This window comes from Leptonychotes weddellii, chromosome 11 (genome assembly GCF_054177405.1).
Source record: "Leptonychotes weddellii isolate Sample4059 chromosome 11, ASM5417740v2, whole genome shotgun sequence".
In the NCBI taxonomy this organism is placed as follows: Eukaryota; Metazoa; Chordata; class Mammalia; order Carnivora; family Phocidae; genus Leptonychotes; species Leptonychotes weddellii.
In genome coordinates, this window is record NC_138379.1 from 86,477,056 (window position 1) to 86,502,006 (window position 24,951).

Genomic DNA, 24,951 nt, shown 5'->3' on the forward strand with positions numbered 1-24,951 from the left:
GTCAGTGGCAGGTGCAGAGACCAAATACCTCAGAGTAGGAGTAAGTCTTTCTGCTGAAAGAGCCACGCACAGACGTATGTGTACAAATCCATTTTACAATGACAATAAATCAAACTATGCCAGAAAGCCCATAAGTGATCAAGAACAAACTGAGAGCTGTTCCTGCCTCATGCTTACCCCACCCTGGTTGCCAAGTTCAACAGCTCTGTGAACAGGGAGTCTGCCCCCTTAAGTCAGCTGCCTCACCCCAGGCAGGACATTTCCGGGGTCACTATTGTGTGCTAACTTCAGAAAGGGTCAGACAAAACGGGACTGAGTCACGGAATTGCTAAGATCTGTAACAACTTTGAATCAAAGCGGACAGAGAATTATGGATGTAAAAGTTCACTTTAAACTGAAAAAGCGAAAACGAGAGTCAGTCCAGGTCATGTGTGGAGTGTACTTTAGGCTCTCCCGCCTCTTAGTCTTGCTACCGCTGGCTCGGAACACGAACGCTGAGGACGTAGTGACATGAATAGAGACAGACCGGGAAGAAGATGCATATGTGACCTGCCCAGCTCCAGTTGCAAAGGATTGCAAAAAAAAAAAAAAAAAATGCTCTAACCTCCAAAAAAATGAGTCTCTCAGCTTCTTGTATGCATCACCAGTGATCCACTTAGTGGATATATTTAAGAACAACCATCTCAAGAAAGAATGACTGGAATACAATTATGTACTTTCTTCCTGATTAAAATTTGTATTTTTTGGAGTCTTAAAAAAATAGATGTTTTTCAAGGTCTCAGTCAAAAAAAATATGTCTGTGGACTTGGGCTAATCTGCAAGGTTGTTGTTTTGATTATTTATACACCGTGTATTGCTACCAAGTGGACTTGGGTATAGTCAACCTATAATTACCCTTGGAAACTGAAGGGAAGCTATTCAGATATTCTAACATAAAAATCTTACTTATTTTTCTTCCATTGTATTGGGGTTATGATTGATATTCTAAAAATTTAACACTTCAAACTCTGTTTTGAGTTACCTACTAGAGATTCTACTGGAAGCCGGAAATCTGGCTTTTCCAATCTACTACTCTGTGCACACCTCTTCGCAACTTTCCACGCTAGAAATCGTCTCTTTCCCCTGAGCTGAGGTGAAGTATCCTTCTACATGGGCATGTGTCCCCCACACTTTCTGATGGGAAAGAGAGAAATAAAACGTAAAGTGTCTTGGTGACAATGAACTGTTAACACTATCTTCCTTAATGGCGTTAATAAGAACTTGGAAGCAAGATACACTGAGAATCTGAACTTTGATTTTATTTCAAAGAGAAACAGCTGTTCAGTCTTAAGAATCAGATTGCTCCATCCTTCACAGCAAACGGCAGCCGATCGGCAGAATGTGTATTTAACGAGGGTGGTGAGTCACACACTTGGGAAATGTTACCTGGAGATGAGCAGGAAGTCAGAGGTGCCTTTTACAGTGTCCGTGCACCTTGGGACACAGGTACCCCGGAGTCCAGCGCGACGGTGTCCGTGCACCTTGGGATGCAGGTTAGAAACGGATCTGTCTGAACTCATCCACTGTCGTTTTTCAAGGGATACCGCCATTCCTGTTACTGCTACGTAAGGCAGCTTACCCAAGTTAGACATAATTTACTAAACTGTGAGAGAAGAGCTTCCCCAGCTTTTAGAAGGCAGGCACCTGAGGAGGCTGGGATAACCTCACACGAGCTATTACCTATCCACATGGTGTATATGCGCTGGCTCTATTCAGAAAGCCCAAAAAGTATCCACTCAATAAACTCCTCCTAAGAACGATAAAGTGTTAACGCCGGGTGCTGCAGGATGACAAACAAGAGAAAGCCAAGCTCCTTGCTCCAAGGGCCCTCATAACCAAGCCGGAGACAAAGCAAGTAAACACATAAACCAATGTGACGCATCCTGTAGTAAATGTTCTAGGATGGCTACAAAGCGCTCTGGGAGTTCGGTGGGACAAACCGTTTCCTGCTGGGTGAAAAGAGGAGGTTTCTGAAAGTCCAGGTTCCTAATTCACGGAGACACAATGAACAGAAGGGAAAGGAAGGGGGTGCATCTTAAGGATACGTATGAAGAGCAATAATGTTGTCCATATCCTTTCCTTTCAAGACGACTGTATTGGGCAGTCACAGGACAAAACAAGTATGAGGGATAATTAATTGCAGAGTTGGCCACTGGGGAAGGATGGCACCCCGTAACCGTGCCTCACCTGATCTCCTAACAGACTCAGTCAGTAACAACTCCCTGGTTTTGCAGGATTAGTACCAACAAAACAACAGGTCTCCCCTAACAGGACATCACAGAACTATCTCAGATTCCACCTGCTACAGCTCTGCAGACAGGCCACCATCTGCATTGGTTAACACAGATCTCTGTCCAGGTACACTCTGAATAACCTTTATGGAGGGAAATTCTATAGTTTCCCTTGGTAAGGAGAGTAAGTACCAGGTCACACGGATACCCAGAATCCTGTCTGTGGTTTCGCAGACTCTCACTACGCTTACATTCACACAGTGTGCCTGGGGGAACACTTGTGCAGACACTGCTGGGTTCCGGGGTGACTCAGTCAGCAAGACTGTCATCAAAAACAACTACATACTTACTGAGTGCTCACTACGTGCCACAAGTGTTCCAACTGGCTGGAGTGGATTAATTCTCTTCACTCTCACAAGCACGCTCTCAGCCTGTTAACACTTCTGTTGTCCTCATGTTACAGAGCAGTAAGTTCAATGGGCAGAAGTTGTCTACGGTACATGGTAGAGTAGTCTGGCTCTAGAGCCCATGCTCTTAACTACTTCACAAAGCTGTCTCTAAGAGCATTAAGGTAACGGTGTGGACATCAGGACAGGAGAACTGCGTCAACGTCAGGATACCTGCATCACAAGGTACGTAGCAGAAGAGTACTGAATATGGGGAGGCAGGAGGCCGGTTCTCTGCTACTGTATTTCATGGTACATAAGAACCCATCAATTGTAAGATGCATCATCATTTTCTGTACCACTAAGAAAGAAAAAATTGTCAATCAAACTACGGCACAGTGGTCAAAAGCCACCAATTATCAGTCAACCCTGATTCCACAGGCAGGTGTCAAAATGTGGGGGAAACAGACATTTTAGAATTTATAAAATATTATATAATACACTATTAATTATAATGAACAAATCAAATAACCTGGGGCTCAGTTTCCAGACCTGTAAAATAGGAGGCTGATGATTAGTAAGGTCCCTTTCCACCTGACTACTCTAGGGACCATCGATATAAAGAACGCAGCTAGCACTAGGGTGAGGAGAGTCAGGTTTCTTAGGGCCCCGAATTTAAGGAGCCACTCAACCTCAGGGTGGTGTGAGTCTAGGGTGGGTATCTGAGAGTGAGCACCTCGTTAAGTCATGCTCCCTGGCACCCTAGCTTGACTCATTCTAAGGGGGCCCTGATGGAAGAAACCATGGGGATTCAGACACTTTGTCTTCTGGGTTTTCCAATCAAGATCTTTTTATAATGATCTGTTCACACTTAAGAGCAACCGTTTCCACTTACGTTCATCTCTCCTGTAGAGATGTATTTCCTTGCCTTGGAGCCTTTCTTTGCATTTCTATTCCCTCTCCAACTTCTCACCGTTTCTATTAAAATGCCTGATTCCAAGTTTGTTCTGCTGTCTCTGCACTGTCACTGAAATCAAGGACAGCTGTGTGAACTCTGCACTGGTGACCGGCTGTAACCCCAATTTGTACACTGCACCCCATCTCATAGGGAACCCCTTGCTGATCTCAAGGAATGGCCACAGACTAGACCCCTTCTACTCGGTCCGCCAGGGCCACACTGCCTGGAAGCATCTGAGAAATGTAGAACCTCACGCCCCGCTTCTGACTTGCAGAATCTGCATTTTAACGAGATGCCTGGGGTCCTCAGCGGCACAGTAAGTGTGAGAACCATGCAACTGGGAAGCATCCTGCCAAATACACAGAAAAGCATCTCAAGTGATAATAGCTACTATTTATGTGTCAAATGCTCTCCATACAGCATCTGCACTATGTGCAACAAGGCAGACAAGTAAATGATTCATCTAAATTCAACGACCCATGTGCACGTTCTTCCGGGAGTATGGTACACCGATCCCTGCGGGCCAAGAAAGTGGCACTTTGTAAACGTTTTCCTGCAAGTGGTATCACACTCACCTCCTGTTCTCTCCCTAAAACTGGAAAGACCGAAGCCCAGAAGCCCAAGACTTTCAATCGGCACAGCCTGATACTAACTGTGAGCACCTTGGCTAGTTGTGAAAATTCTCTGAAATTCCGTCTCTTCATCAATAAAATACGAGAGGATAGAATCTAAGTACATTTGCAGCGTTGCCAGTAGCAAAGGCTGGTTAAGCTAAACAAGCACAAATCATGGGCCTAACGGGCGCCTGGGTGGCTCAGTTGGTTAAGTGACTGCCTTCAGCTCAGGTCATGATCCCACGGTCCTGGGATCGAGTCCTGCATCGGGCTCCCTGCTCTGCGGGGAGCCTGCTTCTCCCTCTCCCACTCCCCCTGCTTGTGTTCCCTCTCTCGCTGTGTCTCTCTCTGTCAAATAAATAGGTAAAATCTTTAAAAAAAAAAAAAATCATGGGCCTAACAATTTGATCTCTGCTTCAACTTCCTCAAGAAAAAAAAAAAAATGCTCACTGTGTTTTGGGATCATCCATCTATCTACACAGCGCCTAACTGAGGGCAGGCAAAGATATCATTGTCTCTTTGAAAAACCTCTCTTCTGAGTAAAGATATCTGATGTAACTTTAATTGTGACTGAAAAATCCAGTAGCCAAAATCCCCCCCTCACATGACTATAGATGTGCATAATCTGATAGCACAAGACACCTTGCTCATTTATTGAACTCCAGGGAGGTAGAGAGTTGCTTTTGACAGAGTTGTTAAGCAAATAAGGATACTCATCATTGCTGAATACATTAAGCCATTCTTATTTGACCTTGCCAAACTACGTTTGAGTGACCGACATGATCCAGTATTGTCCCTTGTTCATTTGTATGATGTGTCAGGCATGCTCACCGTGTCCAGACCCTTCTTGCCTTTGTTGCTTTTATAAAAGGTTTCATTGAATTGCTTATTAACACTGCTGTATATAAAACTACTCCTTTGAAAGATTTCTCTGGCTTGGCTCCAGCTCAATTAGCAGAGTACTTCCAGCTGATGAAAAGTAACAGTCAATATCAGATTATAGTTAGCAACTATTCACAAGAGTAATCAAATTAGATTTTGGTATCTATGGTGACACAACAAAAATTTCCACTAAGCCCTGTGGTTTTACAATAAGACTACCACAGCTTTATATTAAATTATTGTTCAAAATATTTTCTCTAAATCCAATCTGCATCTCTGGAGATACACATTCAAGTCTGTAGGCGTATCAAAAAATGTATAACCAGAGCTTTTCCAATTTAAATACTAAGTAGCCTTAAGAGTATATGGTAACTAGAGGGTATTATGCTAAGCAAAATAAGTCAGAGAAAGACAAGTATCATATGATCTCACTAATACGAGGAATTTGAGAAACAAAACAGAGGATCATAGGGAAAGGGAGGGAAAAATGAAACAAGATGAAACCAGAGAGGGAGACAAACCATAAGAGACTTCTTAATCTCAGGAAACAAACTGAGGGTTGCTGGAGTGGAGGTGGGTGGGAGGGATGGGGTGGCTGGGTGATGGACACTGGGGAGGGTATGTGCTATGGTGAGCGCTGTGAACTGTGTAAGACTGATGAATCACAGACCTGTACCCCTGAAACAAATAATACATTATATGTTAATTAAAAAAATTTAAAAAAAAAGAGTATATGGTAACAATGTGTATAGTCCTTGGTCTGTCTTCTCTTCCAATGCCTTCTTGATTCTCCATCAATGATTGGCCTTTGTCAAGGTGAAGTACCAACTGGTCTTTTAATAAAATTTACCAAGCCTATAGTCCAAGAGTGGACCGAGTAAGAGAATAATAGAAAAAAAGAAAAAGCAATCACAGTTTTTGATGTGCTTATAATCTAAATAGGACATTAAACATACAAATTAAAAGACAATCTTAATACAGATTTCAGTTCATGTGCACAAAGGGTAAATATATATATATTTTCATATATATATATACACATATGTGTATATGTATATGACATATAAATTATGTACAAATTCAGTATCACTGCAAGTAGGCAGAGCAGAGCCTCCATGGGAGTTTATTGTTTTCAGTCCATTAAAAACAACAAACCACCACCACCAAAAAACCCTTAGATGAGATTTTCTTTTGTGTAAAAAAAAAAAAGTCTGGGGTGCCTGGGTGGCTCAGTCAGTTAAGTGTCTGCCTTCGGCTCAGGTCATGATTTTGGCTTCCTGGGACTGAGCCTCCACTGAGCTCCCTGCTCAGTGGGGAGTCTGCTTCTCCCTCTGCCCCTCCCCCTGCTCTTTCTTTCTCTCTTAAATAAATAAAATCTTTAAAAGAAAAGTCTCTGATGCCTCATGAGATGGGGTACATCTTCCGGTAGACACCTAACCAGAGACATCACACAGCATTCGTGGGAAGGGTGCGCCTCCTTGCCCACCACGCTGCAGATGTCCAGCAAGACTGTAACTCCCACCGTCTGTGGTTCACATCCAACTCCTGGACCTGCAAGCACAGGTGGGCTCCATCCTCCGTATTTCCTGGGAACTGAGGCCTCAGGATGGAAGCTGGAAGGCTGTCATAGACTTTTTTCCCCACAGACATCCCCCCCAACCCCCCCATCTCTGCACACATCCTCTTTGCCCTGCTCTGGCAGCTCTAGAGACAGAGGGGTAAACACTCTGGCTAAGCAGTCATCCCGCTGGGGAACAAAGTGACAGTCTCTCCTTTTATAGGCACCCCCCCAATCTTTCTCAGGATAACTCCCAACCCCTGATTGGCTTCTGGAGGTGAAATCGATACCTTTGAGTGTTGGGAGCATTAAATAAAATAGCATATGTGACATGTGAAATAGCATATTTATAAAATGTAAAGGCTAAATAAACATAAGAAATTATTATTGCAAGACAGTAACTTTTTTTTTTTTCTTTTTAAAGCCCATGTACACTGCTGATCTTCACTCAAATGCCAATCATGTTTCTCTGGATCCAAGCAATATGCAAAACAAAGTGGAAAATAGCACAGCAGAAGCCACTCCACTCTGTTCCCTTAATGACTTACATTTACCTTGGCAACTAAATACACAATGACTCGGCACTTAGGGACCCTCCAAGCCAGCACTAATACAGCTCCATTTATGATTCCATCTATACGATCCAATGTTTTGGCAATTTACAGGCACAGCCATGTCCCTTCCCCGCTTGTCACTATAAAAATACTGTTATAGATCTAGAGCTTTAGAAATTATATCAGTTATAGCCTCCATTCAAACAATTAACTTAATAATCCATGATTACCAATTAGATGCTCAATTGGACAGATGCTTGCTCTTATATACAAAAGCAGTGCTGCATATGAATACCACCCCCATCAAACTTGACTGACAGGTCTTTTTTTTCCCCCTAAGTTAAAAAAAAAAAAAAAGAGAGAGAAGTCTTTCAGAGCATTTAATTTGCAGGGTTTTATGTGTCTGATTTGACAACCTGTATGTGACTTAGAAGGAAGATGCTGTATTTTTACTTTGCAAACCTAAATTTTCATCACAAAACAGTATTTCTTTAAGGACATTTCAGGCTTTGGGGAAACATATATTCTTACCTGAGAGACCTCTTTCAAATTATCAGGTAAAGCACATTTCTGTAGTGGGCATTTGAAAATCACACCATATATTACCAACTCAATAGGGCGTATCAGCTTCTGCCAGCCTGTCTTTCATTATTCCATACACGGATGATAGGGAAACGGCAGTGTGCAGTCCCACACGCCCTACTCAACCCCAAATCGCTTCTCTTTTTCAGAAACCTAATCCAATATCTGAGCCTGTTCTCTATAGAATTTCAGAATCTGAATCTCTAGTATTATCCTTGAAGACTCGGTACCTAAATTATAATAGACTGTGATTATTCGTGGGACTTTATGCCTTTATACCTGTGGGCAAAGTCTCCCAAAAACGAAGGCCATTCCTTCAAAAGAAAAAAAGTACACTGAAGCAGGAGCTCATTTCTTGAATAGATCAATCTTGAAATAGTTTTGTCAAAGCCCAGGAGCCACATCTTCCCAGTGAAGGAAAATGTCTGGAGAAATCATCAAACCAGTGTTCTTAGCCTCTGTGAAACAGACCGACAGACTGCCTGATTCAGCTGAAGGCGCTGGAGTGCCGTGGTCTGACATTCATTGAACACAGGTTTGTTTAATTTTTTAAAAATTGCCACTGATTTTATTATGAAACAGATAAACGCATTCCAAAAATCCCACGAAAACCATGCGGGTCCATGGTTTATTACAGATTCCCTTAATTTTCACATTAATTAGATAAAGAATAAATCAAGAAGCTTGGCAGAGAAGTTAAAATTTATTCTGTATCTGGCGAGTCAATTCAGCATCTGTCTCTGGGACACAAGAAACAGACTCCGTTCCCTCTGGAAGAATAAAAAGGGGGAACCAGGATGGAAATGTAGGCACCAAAGGAAAGAGAAGGCGGCGTGGGGCAGAGTGCTGGCTCTGAGCTGGTCTCTGGAGTCTGACGCCTTGCTCTGCTGCCCCCCGGCTGATGGACCCCGGGCAAGTCCTGTAGCCCCCGCTGGCTGCCCCAGCCTCCATCTGCCATGAGACCAGGGGCCGTCACTCCATGTAAATTATGGTCTTGAATGCGTCAGTATTAGCTTTATTTTTCATGGCCGCTCTAGAAGAAGCAGCACCAATCACAGCCTCCTGCAAACTGGAGGGTGCTGGCTTCAGAGGCTGGTCTTTCTCCACGGCCATAGGGCTGGGCTTTCCCATGGCACCTCTGCTTCTTGGCCCGTGTTGCCGGGTCAGCTCTCCCTGCTGAATGGCTCCCTCCCCGCTCCCAGGGTCATGGGGCGCAGGGGCCGGCTCAGCCGGGCAGAGCTCCTCAGGACCTTCCAGTTGCAGAGTGCACTGCCAACGAGCCCAGTCTCGGGGTTCAACACTCATATTGCTATGAGAGAGCTAGAAGTAGATACCTCAACTGGCCCAAACTGGACAGCCTATGAGTTGGTTACCCTTGGGACAGGCCTCCAGCCCAGCTCAAGTGAGAGGTGGTCAGGAAAGAGTGACTGTGGTCTACAGTGTGGCCGTGTGGGTCAAGGGGGCTGCAGGCAGACCACACTGTGTAGCCTACATGACTCAGTGAAATGCTCCTTCAGAAGACCCTCCCTCAAATTGCAGTGGATAAGAAGGAATGAAATATAATGAGACATTTTTTAAAATCTCTCGCCACTACCCTCCTCTTCTGTCCTGACCTTCAAATGAAAATAGTTATCTGAACAAGGGTTTCTATAACTGTGATACCCTACTCAGTCTCAGAGCCTGGAAAGAAGCCTATGGTGGGTTCAACAGTGACTCCCCAAAAACATATGTGCATGTTCTAACCCCCAAAGCCTGTGAATAAGGCCTTATCTGGGGAAAGGGTCTTTGCAGATGAAATGAAGCATCCTAAGATGAGATCATCCTGAGCTTAGGATGGGCCCTAAATCTAATGACAAGTATTCCTATAAAAAAAGAGAGGACAACCTGAGATACAGACAGAGGCCGAGACTGGAGTTATGTGGGTCCCAAGCCAAAGAACGCCTGGAGCCCCCAGAAGCTGGAGGAGGCAAGGAAGGATTCTCCCCTAGAGTCTTCAAAGGGACCAAAGCCCCTGCTGACACCCTGATTTGAGACTTTTGGCTTCTAGAACTGGGAGAGAAGAAATTTCTCTTGTTTTAAGCCACCCAGTTGGTGGTAATTACTATGACAGTCTTAGGAGACCGATACAGGTTCTAAAATAAGCATCTTTATGTATCCATTCAAGCATTACTTCCTGAGGACCTCCTACATGCAAAGCCCTGTGCTAGGCAGGACATATGAAGATGGTGGGCAGGATAAACAAAAGGTGGATTCAACAAATACATTTTGCACATAGGCTGCCATGGCATTCCACGCCACGGCAGTGTGTGGTCAGAACACAGGCAAAAACGGGCTCTAGAACTGGCTCAGTGAATACAGCAGGCAGACACTGTATGTGTGTGTGTGGGTGTGGGGGGGAATCTCTGGGAGCAGGTGTATTACATCCAGAGAGGAAATGCATACAGTTACGTTGAACAATACTCCTAGTGTACCCAGGAGAAGCAAAGTGCTCGCCTCAGCCCTATTTAGAGAAAAACCTCTTGGACTGCTCTGCCTCCCTTCTTTGCTCACTTAGTGTCTCTGCATCAAAGTCAAATGCCATCTCCCAGGTGAAACTTTTGCTGGCTGAGTCCTAGAAAAACCAGCAATTTCTCCCTCTGTAACATCACAACCGTACTTTCAATCCTTTATTATGGTGCTAATCGTGTTGGTTTGTCACCATTTGCTTGTAAGTTTGCCTCCCCCACCAAACTGCAGGCTCCTAGAAAGAAGGGACTATGTCTGATATATCCTGGGGTCCCTAGTACCTGGCACAAGAGCTGCTCAATGTATTTCTTTTTTTTTTTTTTTTAATTTTTTTATTGCTATGTTCAATGTATTTCTTGAATGAATGAGTCAGTTATTTATCCATGAGTCAGGATTCTATGTTGAGGGGCGCCTGAGTGGCTCAGATGGTTAAGCGTCTGCCTTCGGCTCAGGTCATGATCCCAGGGTCCTGGGATCGAGCCCCACATCGGGCTCCTGGCTCGGCGGGGAGCCTGCTTCTCCCTCTCCCTCTGCCTCTCTCCCTGCTCATGCTCTCTCTCTCTCTCTCAAATGAATAAATAATCTTAAAAAAAAAAAAAAGGATCCTATGTTGAAACATGCATAATAATTAAATGTTAAAACGTTTTGAGGTCAGATACTTAAGTGGAGTCATATTCAGTCAGAATGAATCATATTTTTGTATCAAAATAGAAATCTTTTCTATTCTTTTCTGCTTAACAGTAACACAACACCAACGTTTCAGCCACCTTTAGTACATAATCAAGAGTATAGGTACAAATATATACATAAAGTAGCCTGAACATGATGCAGCAAGAGGTAATGAAATAATGTATCAGTTTCAATCCAGCTGAACAGAATTCCTGGAGAATCTAGAAACAAATCTGCTATCTTCTGTGGAAGGAAACTGGACCTATAAATGTTTCGCTTTGCTCTGCATGTGCATGGAGGGGATATTTTAGATCAGACAGCCATGTCAACAGGTTGATATGAGAAGACATGGTTTGGGAATGAGGATTCAAAGAAAAGATGAATTCACTTAACTATTTTGTTCTTAATGTCTACCTCCAGGAAATACCCATTTACCTGCACGGAGATGGGGAGCCCAGGCCCTCGGCTCCTTCACGCTTTTTCCTTCTAAGGGCAATGAACTGAGTGTGCTGCCCTGGGCCTAGAGGCCCATGGCCACGTTCCTAGGGAAATCGGCCAGAGAATAACCAAGCAATTTTCACAACTTGCAGAACAAAAACTGGGACCCAAGGAAGGGTGGGCAAATGTGTTTTTATATGGCTTGCTGCTTGGGGCAAGGAGGAGGGCTCAGTCTGCAAACTGTGGACTGCAAATGGCCCTTCCTTCTCCCCTCAAGGCCAGAGTCCCTCTGCAGTGGCTTTCTGACCAGGGACACTTAGTTCGCTGATGCTGCCCCAGGCCTACCCATGCTGGAGCCCAGTCCCACTAGGTACAAATCAGTGCAAAAGAGGACCCACTGGACATCAGGGCTTTTTCTTTGAGTCAACAGTAAGATTTTAATTGTCCTAGATATGTCCTTTAGTATGTTCAATCTTTTTTTTTTTTTTTCATTTTAGCTTCCTTTTTACTTGAGGAAGAGTCCTAGTGGATGGACACAAAGAAAACAGTTAAAAGTATGGACTATTGTCCAATGATGCCGGTAAGCATTTAAACAGCATTTTGTGATTTCTACCGTTCCATTTGTTATTCCTAACAGCCACAGAAGCAAGCAGAACAGGTATAATTCTCCCCCTTTTATGTAGAAACTAGCTTTCTGAAGAGATTAAAGGGTTTACTCAAGGTCATCTGGCCAGTGTTTATATTTGATGCCTGAGAAAGTTTTTCTTATCGGTACCCCATGACATTTCCTTTAATCCACGTTGGCTTGACCAAGACCCACCTAGCACCTTATAAAGTTCTTCCGATGTGGCCCTATTCAGGCTCTTACTTGTAGAGGGAGCCAAGACAAGCCGAAAGCTTTACCCTGAAGACCCCAAATGAGGGACTTGAGAACCATCCATCTCAACCTCGCCTTCTGCCCTCAACCAAGGAAATCACTAGTGAGCTCCGAGGATGGTTAAGCAATGTGACTGTTGAGGAGGGAGCCGAGTGATGGAGCCACAGATCCAGCAGGGAGACAGGCAAGTTTCCTCACGCCGACTGTTATCACCCCTAGAAATGTGTGAGTAGACAGCCTAAGCAAGAGGGTTGACAGTCACAGATGGGGTGGGAATCGGAGCACAGAGGGAGTCGGAAATTCAGGAGGCTGCTCTCTTCTCAGATGTGTGTGACCCAGCTCAGCAGCCATTAGCCAAACTGGCTATTTTATTTCAATGTGAGCTAATTACGTTACGTTAAATTACAAATTCAGCTCCTCACAGCCACGCTGCTCCTTTTTCCAGTGCTCAGCAGCCACACGTGACCAGCAGCTACCATTACTAGACAGCACAGACAGAGAACGCTTCCTTCACTGAATAAGTTCTACTGGACCAGCCTGTCCTAGACTATTTGCCTTTTCCCAGTGAGTCCCAAGATTTTTATTTTAGGCATAACTGAGAGACAACGTAAGTTACTTTAGGTTGATGCCACTGCAGAGGGCAAGCTGAAGAAATGACTGTTTCCCCAGGTGCACTTCCACACCACACCCAGGCTATACAAATCCAGGGGTCCCAGGCACAGCACAGAGGATACGAGTCACGTGTCCTAGAGTCGTTCCGTGCTTGTTCGCCATCACGGCTGCCAATGGCAACCCTGATCACCCCAAATGTACGATTTCTTCTTCGAGTATCTCACGTCATGCCCTCAGTATGCAGGAAAAATAAGGACTTTATACTGCCAAGCTCAAAAGAAACCTACAGAAAAGGATCCAGGAGCATCATCAAAAAGGATTTTTAAAATAACTTACCTGAGTCAAGGTGCTCTCTTGTAAAATACTATTATTACTTCTGCTCTGGCATGTTTCTCCTTCCCAATCTCATTATAAATGCTTTTCCAACACCTACTATTTACTCAACAGCAGAAATCAACTCCCACTCAGAAAACAGCTAGGCATTGCCACTTAAAGACTCATAAATATCAGATGTAGATACTCTGTAAGAACATTTTCAAATTCAAATTACAGGTGAGTGTTTCAGATTTCCTTCTGCAACTTCCCTTCCATGGGCATTGCAAATGAAGTGATCAGGAGATTAACGAATGGCAGGTGTGTTCTTCACTTCTGACACATGCACACTCCCACCACCACATCCAACGCTGGGGGTTCTGGAATGGGCTGTGTATATTTAAATGTTTTGTAAAAGGTTCTTTCCTCATTAGCTTCAATTGGAATAAGACGCTTCCATATGGCCCCAGGACATTAAAAAAGTTTGCAAAACTTTTAAAATAACAAAATTAACATAAAAAACCTTACAATTAAAAAAATTGAAGAACACCTTCCAGGATGTCTAATGCCAGGCTAAAAATACTCTCGGGATGCCAAAAGGTGGAGTGACTGCGAGAGAGGTGTAAAGAATGACACATCTTGACAGAGGCATTCCTGCGATTTGGGAGAAGTGAAAATGTTTTCTAAGCTAAATTTCTGGAGATAACTTTTCTACACACTCTCTGTCTTACCCTTTTGAGTTTGGTGAATACATATTTTCAGTTGGACCTGGTGTAAGGGAGCTGTGTTTTTGGAAAAAAAAACCAAGAGGCCCTTTTGCTTTCTATAGAGATGTATTTATACTCAGCTGGAGAAAAAATTAATAGTCTAAAAACAAGGCAAGAAGCAATGTAAATCACTTAGAAATCATGATTATTGGTCTAAAATCGGTGTAAGAAAGTTTACTTTAGCAAGACAATAAAGAAAGGTGAGTCCGGCAACACAGCAACCCACTTGGGAATGGTCCGAAGCACGAAGACTGTGTCAGCACACTTGTAAATCAAGGCATAAATTATATTTCAAGTAGTACAATAAACGTGCACTAAATGAGGGTGGTCTCAAAATGTGGTCCCCTACACTGCCTGAGCAATCTACGTGATTAATCAAACATGCTAACTCAACAAAACGAGTCCAGATTAAGCTTTTTTTTTGGCTCCACTTTTCCCGAGAACCATTATGAAGTCTCTATGAGTTGCTCTGTGTTCACTGTCCAGGATATTGACCTTGCAAAATGAATGGACAGGCAATGAAAAATTACCACTTGCTGAAATCCACTATAATACACTTATCTGAGACTAATATTTCATTGGTTAATTATTTAATTTTATTTTTAATTTGGGGGTTAATTTTTTAATTTTAAATATGGCAATGTCCTTTGCCTTCCCCAAAAGACACACCCCTAATTTATTCTTTCATGTTAGTCTTTATTAATAACTTTAATCAAAAGGAATGCAACCATTGGTCAAAACAACAAAATCCAACAAAGCTACTAGTGACAACTTCTGGAAGAAGTTAATTATCAGCTATCAGTGATGATTTTTAATGACAGATATCAACTACCAAAGAAAATCACCAAAAAAAAAAAAAAAATCCTGGCAAACTTCAAAATTTTTTTAAATTAATAAGAGTTACAAATAAAAACTGAGTCCTGCAGTTTGCCTACCACCAGCAAAGTATTATAACCAGACCAGTCACAAAAAGATCCAGGTTCTCAGTGCAATGCCTACCAGCAGTAACAAATCCCAAAGGCATTTGGAAAGGCTGCTCAAATGAAGAGCCCCAGAGAATACCGTGTTATTCATTCAACAAACCCCCAAATACCTATGGCTACATCTTGGGTTTTGTTACCATTGAGAAGTGTTTCACCTCTACTATCTTAAATCCATATACTCTGATATCCAACCGCAATCCATGACTATTTCCTCTCTTTTCCTGTTCAAGCCATCCCAACTCCTGCCACCTGCCGGGACTGCATCCCTCTGCCTGTCCTTTTTCTTCTAATTGCCCCTTCAACTTCACTATCCCCCAGCTTAGGGCTCAGTCACCTTCCAACTTAATTCCTCACACCCTCCTCCTTGGACCACACGTGGCCTGCACATCCCCAGAATAGGTCGAATGGCCGTGTGTACTGGGGCCCCTCCAGCTCAGCGTCTGCCAAGTGGCTGTGGGGGAAACATGAACGATGCGGACTGGACCAGGGGTCACTTTGTAGTTTCCAGTTCCAGCACGCCCCAAAAATATTCCTGTGAGGGAGGCATCAGGTCAGCACCCTTTGCCGTTTACCAGGATTCTTACCACTTTCTCAAGCACCCAGCTCTTCCCTCCTCTCCCCTCTCTTAGCAAACACCCTCATCTCTCCCTTCAGGGTAAAAACAGAGGGCACTGAGCAGGAGATTTTACCAGTTTTCAGGCCCTTTTCCCAACTACCTCCTAGTTTATTTGCATTCCTCACTCCTTCCCACAGTTCCTCTGATTACGAACAAAAAGCTGTACCCTTTATTTAAGGCTTCCTTCTCCCACCTGGGCCCTTGATCTCCTTCTGTCCCCCTCTGGGGTCTCACGATTGATCATCCTCTGTCCCCCTCTCTGATTGCTCCCTGTCCACTGCCCGACTCCCCTCAGCCCACTAAAATGCTCACGTCTCTCTGTGCCTCCAGGCCCTCCCCCAGCCACCTGTGCCTTCTTCCCCTTGCAGGCACACTTCTTCAAGGAGGGATGCTTCTTCATCCCTCCATTTAATGCCAAAGGCATTGCAAAGGGGCTTCTTCCTCCACTCCTCCGCTGGCTTCGGTAGCCTCTTTGCCTACTTTCTCAGGGCCCGGCTCTCCCCGCAAAAGCTGACTTTCCTAGGGTTCTGTCAAGCACAGCATACTATTTGTCACCTAACCCAGGACACTCTTCATGAAAGGCGGTGTGTGCCGGTGACCCTCTCACCTGCTCGCTCGTATCTGGCCTGCGCCACCCTCCCTTCTCACATGCCTTCCCTTCCCCCAAACAGGCTGAAGCATCCATGTCTCCAACCCAGAGCCTCTGGAGGTGCCAGGGCTATATTTGCACTTTCCTCCTGAATACCTTACAGACACCCCAGACCCAACAGACCCCCACGGGACACGTCACTTTTCTCTCCGGCCCCCACATGCCCAGTCTCACTCAGTGGCTTCACTGCTCCCCCAAACATCAAAGCCAGAAACCTCAGAGTCATCCTGGATGTCCCTTCCCCCTCCTTCCCACATCAACATAAACAGTCACCGTGTTCTGTCAATTCTTGTTTATACATCTTCTCACATCCCCATCTCCTAGGCCACTGCCTTGTAAATCCTTCTTCATCTGCTCAGAACAGTGATCCTTGACTTTTGTTAAACTCACGCATGCCCCTTTTACCAAAACAGAAATACACCTCATCCTGTATCTAGCCCACTCCTGAATGACTCATCTCCCTTAACTGGTCTCCCTGAGTCTGCTTTGGTTCCTTCTGGGTCCTTCTCCATTCTTCCTGATTAAAAGAAATCTAATCATCATGTCACAGCCTCAACTCCTTGCTTGTCACAGACGCTTCATCAGGGTCTTCTCCAGCCTACACTTGCAAGTGCATATCCTGCCCCTCTAACTTACCCTTCCCCACCGCCCGCTGCCCCTGCAGCACACCAAACATTTTTAAGGTGCCAAAGCTCTTCTCCCTCATTAGCTGCATGTCAAATTTCTACTCTACCTTAAAGACTTTTCTGCTTAGGTTTGAATGTCACCTCCTCCCTGAAGACCTCTCTGTCCTTCCTCAGGACACCCGTTTCCCCTGTACTTGGATTATTTACACTTAGGACAGCCTCCACAAGGGGACTCTAAGGCTGCAGAGATGAGGGTCCCTTATTACTCATCTTTGTCTCCTTCCACATACCCATAACATAGGAGGCAATTGTTAAATATTTGAGAATCAATAAATGAATTAATTAATGAATACAAATGAAGTACCATGTGCCAGGACATCTGCTAAAGCAGTACAAATATTAGTCACATATAAATGAAGTATAACCATCAAGTGAAGCTAGATATCCCCTTCTGTCCATTGATGGGCCATATATTATGCTTTCTTGACAGGACAGGACTGCACAGTACTCTGAATTTCAGGGGTACTTAGATAATATCCAAGAGCTATAAGAAGACACTGAACAGCTGAGCTACTACTTTTAGGTCCGAATCACCAAAATCTCAGATCTTCCAGCTGTAATGTCCCTAAAACAGTCATGGGGGCCAGGTGTAGAAAGGAGACCCTTTTGGCAGAATGTTTACGACACTCACAGTGAGTAAGGGGTCTTCTTCTGTAAGACTGACATTTATACAAAGGATAGAGGACTAGGACATATCAGACCTATCATACTGTGCAGCAAACCATGGGAATGTACTCTTGGCCTCATCTATAAAACTGGATGAAATGACTGACCAATACGAATTACAGATCACCATTTCCAGAATGGTGTTTTGCAGAACTCCAGAACTCTATTTCTCCAAATATTAATAATACCAGCAACTAACCATCTACTAATAAGGATATCCATGTGCCAGGCACAGCACCAAGTATTTTATACACAATTATTTCATTTAATTTCCATAATAACCTCCATCATTAGTATACCCACCTTTAAGGAAGTTAGAGCTTAAATACAGAACTTTCCCAAAGTTCCATAATCCAGATGACTGGGGCTCTAAAGCTGTAGATGCTAACCACCGCTGCCGCAACACTAATAAGCCTGTGTTCAAGCAAGTTTTGGTGCATGAACGCCCTTCCTAGAGGTTACTGTCTGCATTAACATTATAATGTAAGGGCTCTCTGAGGCCTCTCAGGAAAGCAAGCCTTTTAACTCTATTTAACACACATTCGCCAAGCTTATTTGACTCCAGGAGCCTTTTTTAATGGAGCCATTTGAAACATATCAGGGGGCACGTGTTTTGTAGAATACAATTTGGCTTTAGATGATAACCAAAGGGATTATGAACTCACCGAGGCCAAAAGGAGAAAGGAGCTAATTGCAGTATTTGTTACAAGTGATGGAGCTAGCGAGGCATTTGTGTCACAATCTCAAATGCCAGGTGACATAACAACAGTGACGATATTCGTGAGTCAAATGAAAACTATTTTTCCATTCATGGAATTAGACACCAACATCATCTGATGGTATCCCATGAATCACAAAGCCAATGCAAGAAGTCAATCTACCAAGGGGACAGCAGTGGTAAAGAACGCTTAATCGGTACCATGGTTTGCAAATGTTGAAACCACAAAAGTAATTGCTTGTGATCTTTTCCAGTCCTGACACACTTCCTTTCTTCCTAGGACACTCACCTCTGTGGAGGAACCCCTGAGCCCCCCATTAAATCATATTCTTTGGAAGGCCTAGCAGGAAGAAGGCTGGAGAACAAGACTTGCCTTCGTTACAAGCACTTGGCAACTCTGCCACACTGTGCTCCACTACTTATCCAAATTCCACTTACTGACCACCTACTACATGTGAAATGCTACATGAAGCGGGAGAGACAAGGAGCTCACAGCCTGGTGGGAAGAAAGCAGCACCCAGAGACAGGGCAGCCGACTCCTTGTGCAAGAGGCTACATTCCTCTAATTCTTCCTGGAGGGAAAGACGAGCACAGGGGCCTCCCAGTCCTCATTCTCACATAAGGAGCAACCTTCCGAAATCCTGAAGGAAAAGAGAGGTCAGCACTGGGATGGCAAAGCTAATGAAAGGAGTGTGTCATTTGAAAGTCAGCCAATGAGTTCACAGTGGGCCAACCACAGAAATAGGAATTGAGACACCTGCGGTCAGGTTTTGATTCTGAGTGATCTTAGCAAAACAGTTGGCCTTTGCCCCTTTTCCTCCATTCTACATGGATGCAATGGAGATAAATTAATACAATGTGATGGGCAAAGCCTTATGTAATTAGTACAGCCAAAGAGAAAGGACAGGAAGCAAATCTAAGATCCACTACCGCAACTATTACAGAAAACAAATGTATTTCTGTATATAAATAATCTTAATACCTTTACGTGGACTTTTACAAGATTGAAATTAAATCATAGAATTACTTCTTGCCTACAGAATTTTTTTTCCACCGAACTATTCATCTTCTAAAGTTGGATGGGTTCAAAAGGATCTTTATATGACTTTCTTTTACCAAAATTCCTGTTCTGACAATTCCCAGTCAAGTAAATGCCCACCTACATCCTACACATGGAGGATACATGAAATGCGCTATGAAAAGGAAGGGACGGAGAATCAAACAACCAACCTTCTCTCATGAATCACACGGAAACGCTCATGTGTTCTGTTTATTACTCTTATCAATAGACTTTATATTTTAAAGCAGTTTTAGATTGGGAAAATAGTATAGAGCCCCCTTATACAGAACCCTGCACAAAGGTTCCCCATTAACATCTTATGTCAGCATGGTGTACATTTGTTACGGGTAAGGAACCAATGTTAATACGTTATCATTAACTGAAGTCTGTCTTTTATTCAGATTTCCTTAGTTTCTACCTAGTGTCCTTCTTCTGTTCCAGAATCCCACCTAGGACTCACATTACACTTAGTTTTCAGTCTCCTTCAGCTCCTCAGGGCTGACAGTTTTGAGAGGACTGGTCAGGTACACTGTTGGATGCTCCCTCTACTGGAATGTGATGCTTTTCTCATGATTAGACTGGCGTTGTGGGTTTGGGGGAGGAAGACCACAGAAGGAAGGTGCCATTTTCACTGGGCATCTCAAGGCCTGGCTGAGGTGGTGTTGATCAGGTTTCTCCCCCGTCACACTTCCTTTCCTTTTCCACGCCTTTGGGAGGAAGTCACCATGTGCAGCCAACACTTGGGAGGAGGGAGGAGGTGTATACTCTCTTGTCCTTCAGGGTGGAGTATCTACATGACTTACTTGGAATACCTCACGTGACATTTGTCTCTTCTCCTGCATCTGTTAATCTACTCAATCATTTACTTGCATCATCATGGTCTCGTGGATATTTACTTTGTACTTGAGGTTATAATTCGACACGACTTCATTTATTTTCTTGCTGGAATTGTTTCAGCTTTGGCCACTGGGAGCTCCTGAAGTGTCTCCTGTGTGTCTTCCTGTGACATACCCCCATCAATGTGGTTCTTTTTGAGCCCTTCCTTACTTTCTGGCACAAGAGGCTCCAGCCTCATCTCCTATTCCCTGCCCCAGCCCTAGAATCAGCCATTTCTCTAAGGAGCCCTGGTTCCTTGCATGGCATAGTGGTTTTAGAAACCAAGATCTGGGCCCTACGTACACTTGTTCCTAAGAGAAGTGTCATTTCTTTTATCCCCTCTTGGCTGACAGCACAGAAATGTCTCTGTGTTTACTAACATGTGTATATAAACATACCTACAAATACTTCTATAGGCAACCATCTTTATATAGATTAAGTTAAACATCACATATCCCTTAATTCTCCAGAAAGTTTGAACACATTTTTCTATTTAAAGTACCTCACAAGAAAACTATCATTGACATCTTAAGTTTCCTGTGGCACCTAGCACAGAGTTATCAGTAAGATTTGCTATATGAAATTCAGAGCTTGAGAATGGGTTCAGATATATCTCCTACCAAATGAGGAGAGCAGTCATACCAACTACAAAGGACTACTGGAGAATTAAATAAGACAATGTATGCAAATATTTAGAACAGAATCTAGCACACTTTAAGCATTTAATAAATGGTAGACACATTTCTAGTTTATGAGAAAATATTTTCAAGAGCAAAAGACCTCATGGTATAATGTTTAGCTTAGGGTTCTTTAAGTTTGGTTGTTGTATTCATTTTTACCAACTGACTTAAAAGTAAGCATCAATTCAGATATATTCTTTTACTCCAACTAGATTCTTTGAAGATTAAGCCAGCAATGTTACTAGTCACGTGACTGATGCCCCAAGGCACTAAGAAGTGGCTTTCCTAATGTACACTATCACAACCTCTTTCAAGGAGTGTGACTGGGTTAAAAACAGGTGTCAGTGTGAGGAAGAGAGAGCAATGAGACATGGGGTTGCGATTTCTACATCTCCCCCACTCCATCAGGATGTCCACCATCCAACCCCACCATGCCATTAATAGAAGAAGGTAGTCAGGGCTCCCACAGAAAATAATTTCAGCTCTTACAGCTGATCAGAACTGTCTCAACACTTGGAAGACCTGTCCAGGTAAATCTAGTATAACATGATCAGAAATACCTTCCATCTCTTATGAGAAGCCATCTGACTATACCTGGCAAAGAAGCCACATTAATTTCTACACGGCGGCCAAATGAGATACTAGTCACACATAATGCAGAGTATATTTTCTGAGGACTGGTTTCAAGTTAATGCTGGTGCTCTGAAAGATCACTTAACTACTCACTTAAACTAAATCTGATTTTGTATTTTTTTCTACAGGGTCAGAAAGGGCTCAAGTATCATGCTTGCTTAGCACACAGATCATATGAGTGGTTTGAAGTTCTACAAAGCAGGCTTCTGGTAAATAAGATGTAAGTGGTTCCTGGGAACTGGACAGAATGTGTGAATCCACCATCAAAGCCATGTGAACTATGCAGACCCACTGGATGCCTACACAGCACCATGTGAACTGGGCATCTTGTAATGATGCAGCTCTTCTCAAGAGCTCATCATAACCAATCTAGATTAGTTATTGCTGAGTGGTCTCCAGAGGAGGCAGAGCAAGGCCCTGAGATGGCTGGTGGGTATTCAAGGAGTATTCAGAACGTCAAGTTCAGACCTCATGCTCAAGATGGAGACTTCTGAACACAAGACTTGTCAGTGATTGCAGGACCTGGCTAGCCACAGGCACAGAGCAGAATCTAAATCAGAGAATCTAGAGAGCTGCCTCAGACTTAACAGCAGACAGCACCCAGCTGTGGAGTAGGACATGGCCATGAACCTTAGGTCAGGACTGTCTGCTCCCTGGAAAATGCCCAGAGCAGCCCGACTGACCAGTCCTGCCCTCACACTCCACATGGCACCAGGTAAGTGAGTTCATGGTCCTCTGCATCAAATGCTTCACCTCCAGAGTAAGATCCAGGGCCCCACCTGCCTCTCCGGGGTCCCTGTGGCCTCAGCCACACTGACCTTCTTTCAGAGGCTGTAGGATTCTTCCCCACCTCTGAGCCTTTGCACGTGCTATTCCTTCTCTCTGAACTTTCCTTCCCCCCACTCTTCACAGACCTGGTTCCTTCTAAACTTCCCATTTTCCACTTAGATGTCATCTCCTGAGAGGGGTCTCCCCTGACCTTTCTCCCAAGTAGCAACCCCCTCCCTCCCTCCTTCATTATTCTCTAGTCCAGCGCCCTGTTTGTTTTCTGTAGAACACTTAGCATGGTTTAAGGTCATTTTATTTACTTACTCGGTTTTTGGTCTGATTCTACCACTCCAGCATGAGATTCCTGAGGGTAGGAACCTGTTGGTTTTGTCTGTCACTGTGGATTCAGTGCCTAGCACATGGCAGGCATCCAGTAGAAATCGCTCATGTTGAAAACGCTATGCTCAGTGAAAGAAGCAGATACAAAACCCCACATATTGTATGACTCCACTTCTATGAAATATCCAAAATAGGCACTCTGTGGAGACAGACCCCAGTGAGGTGCTGGGGTGGGGGGAGGAACAATGGGGGGTTGACTGCTTGATGGGCATGGTGCTTTCTTTGGTGTAATAAAAGATTCTGGACCCAGACAGAGGCGATAGTTGCACAACACTGTCAATGTAATCAACGTCACTAACAGGAAATGTTATTTTGTATGTATTTTACTGCAATAAAAAAAACCCCAGTGGTGTAAACAAATGCATCGATTGTTGCTTGGCGTCCCGCCGTCCTGGCAGGTGCCAGCTAGGAGGCAGGCAGCTTCCCCTCAGGCTGACGCCAGCTCGCGTACCTGCTGGATACGACTGCGACAGGCTAGGTGCTTACAGACTGAACCATCAAGATGGGCTCTCTGCTTTTATCAAGTGGAATCATCCAATGAAAACCAAATCCCCATTTGGGCTGCACATATGCACAAACACAGAGCCCTGGTTTAAGTTTCCTGATGTAAGTGGTCAGACGATGCAAGAGCAAAGCCAGTCCTTTCATTGGGTGCCTGGGTGGCTCAGTCGTTAAGTGTCTGCCTTCCGCTCAGGTCATGATGCCAGGGTCCTGGGATCGAGCCCCGCATCGGGCTCCTTGCTCAGCGGGAAGCCTGCTTCTCCCTCTCCCTCTCCCCCTACTTGTGTTCCCTCTCTCGCTGTGTCTCTCTCTGTCAAATAAATAAATAAAACCTTAAAAAAAAAAAAAAAAAGCCAGTCCCTTCATGTCTGTCAATGATCAGCAGTAAGTGCCCACCGAATTAAATTTAAGATAAGCTGCACCAATTATTTAGAAGTAGAAAATGAACACATGACCTTTGGTGCAATTCATTTATTTCATGCATACAGAGAACAGGATATGAGTTCCATGTATGTGTCCCAGAAACAAGTCAGCCAAGCTGGCCCAGAAGGGGAATGGGAAGTAGGAAATTTCAAAGCAGAAAAAGATCTCTTCTGTTCCTTTCCTGCTTCTGTGAATGCCAGTCCCAATGCCGGCGGTCATGACCAGAGAGGCTTACCTTCACCATCTAAGACTTCCTTTGTATTTGGAGTATTTACTTCCATGGTTCACCTACTTTTGCAATTACAGGTAAAACACAAGTTGGAGGGAGGGCAAGGTATTGGAAATAAAATGCACTTAGGCTATAAGGTCATAAGGAGCCCTCTGGTGAAGTACATATGTTCCTTCTAAGATCATTCAGTCACTTACCCAGCATTTCCTTACAAATACCTTCATTTAGTTTCAACACCTGGATCAACACCGTGTGAACTCTTCCACAGTTCCAAAAAAAAAAAAAAAAACAGACCCACTATTGACAACAACTGAAACTGTAAGTCCAGGGAAAATACTGGGGGACACTGAGGAAATGACATGCAAAAGATATATCAACATTATCAACTCAAATATTGAAATTTACATGTAGGAATTTTAAAAATAAGATTTGCAGCTCAAAATACAAGATTCACTTTTTGGACAGGGAGCAAGGGAAGCCTTCTGAATCCCTCATAGTGTGTGCCCCACATAAAACACACAGTCTTTGTAGTACTGTGAATAATTTAAACTATTTTTATGAGTTCACAGAAGAGAGAATTTTTCTAAAGCAACTTCTAAAACTAAAATTCTTGATAAGCTGAACACAGACATAGAAATTTAAAGGAAATACACATGCTTTCTTTGAATTAGACCTTTAGGGTGAAAATGGCTGTACTGTATACAAATAAATACAAATATCCAAAGAGTATATAAGAGCATATACAAGTATAAAAGAGACATGATTCCCAACTATCCCCTGGAATCAGCCACCACGGTGTCATAAAACAGGATATCTGAACCAGAAAGAGTATGCAGCACAATCATATTAAATATGTTATCTGAAAACGTTTCTGAATTGCCAATTTTTAAGTGAAGCAACCCAAATCTACAAAACCTGGAGACAAATACTTTAAAGTCATGAAAAAATTAGTCTTAAAAATATTAAAGACTATTTTGAGAATCTCCAATTCAGTATTTAATCTTCTATAATACGCTCTTACTCATCTATTCTAACTCTAACTCTATTCTGAATCTGGTGAGGAAAGGAGGTTCTGGCTAA

General features: G+C 43.6%; 1 protein-coding gene across 18 annotated transcripts in view; it reads right to left on the reverse strand.

Annotated features, from left to right (window-relative positions):
* Nucleotides 1-24,951, reverse strand: part of NCAM1 (neural cell adhesion molecule 1) — a 298,040-nt gene that overhangs the window by 176,171 nt on the left and 96,918 nt on the right. The window lies entirely within an intron of this gene.